Genomic DNA, 2,500 nt, shown 5'->3' with positions numbered 1-2,500 from the left:
GAGTAAAACTATAGTCTCCATCCCACCCTCCATCTCTCTTCTCTCTCTCTCTCTTTTTTTATCCCTCCCCCTCTTTATTTCTTCAATATTTTTTCTTTCCATTCCAGAGGGGCCCACTTCCTGCCTGATTTTTGGGGGAGAGAGAGGGAGAGAGAGAGAGAGCAAGCGAGAGAGAGAGAGAGAGAGAGAGAGAGAGAGAGATTAAATGACAGCCTGGCGTTAAGACTCAACATCTGGTACCGCTTAACAGCACACAGACACAGAGAACCAGGGAGGGAGAGCAGGAGCTTATGGAAGAGGGGAGGTGGTGGTGGGGGGGGGGGTTGGAGAAAGAGAGGGAGACCTGAGATATAAGCAAAGATGGATTTGCAGAAGTGGTGAAATAGTAAGCCTGTCTCTGGCCGGACGTCCCTGGAGAACGCCAGAGACAAACGGGGAGAGGAGAGCGAGAAGAGAAGAAGTTAGGACGCAAACCTTCCTGGGTTCTATTCCCCGTGGGGTCACTCCCGCCCATATATGGTCACGCGGGTCCCTCCCTCTTCCTCCTTCCCTCCTCTCTCTCTCTCTCTCTCTCTTTCTCTCTCTCCCTCTTTTTTGTAATATCCCCTCCCTGAACGTACAGCCAGTCTGTCCCGGTCGTCTGAGCGAATGTGCCACGTCAAGACTGGATACTCTACATGGCCGGCATGACCAGGGCGGACCGCGAGGGGAGCAAGACCCGAAACAACAAACAAACAAACAGACAAACAAACAAACGACAGAGGGAGAAAGGGACCGAGCGGACCACAGTTTTGGGGGTTCGAGAGGGGGGGATCCCTAGTCCTTGATGCCAAAATGGAGGAGAAGGCAGAAGGGAGGGTGCAGACCGCAATCCTGTGGGCCAGCCTCAGGAATGGCTGAGTCTCTACCAGGCCCGACGCAAACTCTGACTCTGACCGACTCCGGCTCCGTCCACCCAGTGTTCAGACTACCTGTTCATTGTCATACTGGTGTACAGTAGTCTGCACATTGGTTAGACTGGGCTGGGAAGCGCTTCTCTGTGGGGCCGCTGGCTCTCAGGAGGGTTCATGGATGGCTTTCGTCTGAGGTTGCCGCTCCTTCAGTGTCGATTCATTTGTCTCTTCAATATGATTCATTTTGTGTGTTCGGTGCGAGTGGCTCACAGGTCATCCTACTTGTACTTCCCTTTAAACTGCATTTTTTTAAATGTGTGGAATAAACGTATGTACAGTATCACTGATTTTCAACACTAACTGTAGACTTGGTGACAAATTGGTGTAAGAAACGGAAAAAAAATGACGATTAGTTGAATCTGAAGCCTGCATGTAAGAGTCTCGTAAAAAAAAAAAAGTGAGCTCATAAAATTCATTGTGCAACAGCGATGTTGAGTTCCAGGTCTCTGAGAGAGATGTTACACACCGAGGGGAGGGAGCGGGAACGGAGGAGCAGTCTATCAATCAACTCATGGTTTAAATACAATCAGACACTTCTGCTGTAGCGTGAGCTTGGGTGCTTTTCCTTGACTGGAAGAACACAGTCAACTACGTCGCCTGGAAATACTCAGCGTCGTGCTAGATGGCAGCCGTGTCCAGGGTGAGCAAATGGTTGGCAAGAATAATATTTCGGTGAAAGTCTAATAAAAAAAAAAAGCCTTAGAAAGCGGCCCAGGAACAAGGAGCTTGTCTTGGGCCAGACGGTTGTCTGGTGAAGGTGATTTAGTGTAAATGTTGAAATCTGTAGTTCAGTTAGGGTGGCGTCTAATAACTGTAAGTTTTGAATAGCCAATATTAGTGGGTTTGAAATCTAGTTGTGAATGATAGTTGTAGTGATGAAGCGGTATTGGGTGCAGAATTAGAGAGGGGAGTATTTCCATCTGCTGGGGGATTTTCTACCCACTCAATCATTGGAGGCTGATGTTTGGATTTAAAAAAAAAGAAAAAAAAGTGTGATTTTCCTTTCAAGAATGTGTGCTGTTCCAGAGGAAACGCCAACCGCACCAAGAAAGAAACAGGGACTTGGGCTTGTAGGGGGATATGTGTGTGTGTGTGTGTGTGTGTGTGTGTGTGTGTGTGTGTGTGTGTGTGTGTGTGTGTGTGTGTGTATGTGTGTGTGTGTATGTGTGTGTGTGTGTGTGTGTGTGTGTGTGTGTGTGTGGGTGTGCGCGCGTGTGCGTGTGAATATATACAAGAAATGTCTGGAGGATGTCTGAGATTTTAATATGAATTATTCATATTGGGGAAATCTACTTTAGCATGATTACCACAATATATCATTATCCCATATTATTTTGAATGCCCTACACATTAAAATATGCATGGATGTTTTTATGTGTTGGATTGGAGATTCTTGCAGTTGTACAAAAGAGAACCAAACCCCTTAACTCCCAGAGGGGCGAGAAAAAAAGAGAGCAAGGGAAATTAAAAGACAAATGCGGTGTATTTTGCTCCAGAATGTCCATGTACATCTATTGAGAAGACTCATCAACTGCATGTTAGCCCAT

The 2,500-nt window shown here is 46.8% G+C and overlaps 1 protein-coding gene across 1 annotated transcript in view; it reads right to left on the bottom strand.

The window, feature by feature from the left end:
• The window catches only part of dnm3b (dynamin 3b), a gene marked incomplete at both ends in the record, with an annotated part of 17,642 nt that overhangs the window by 2,681 nt on the left and 12,461 nt on the right, over positions 1-2,500 (bottom strand). The gene's annotated exons all lie outside the window — the stretch shown is intronic.

Source organism: Borostomias antarcticus, assembly GCF_949987555.1.
Source record: "Borostomias antarcticus genome assembly, chromosome: 24".
NCBI lineage: Eukaryota > Metazoa > Chordata > Actinopteri > Stomiiformes > Stomiidae > Borostomias > Borostomias antarcticus.
Note: the sequence above shows the minus strand (reverse complement) of the source record. Positions and strands in the feature narration are given on the sequence as shown.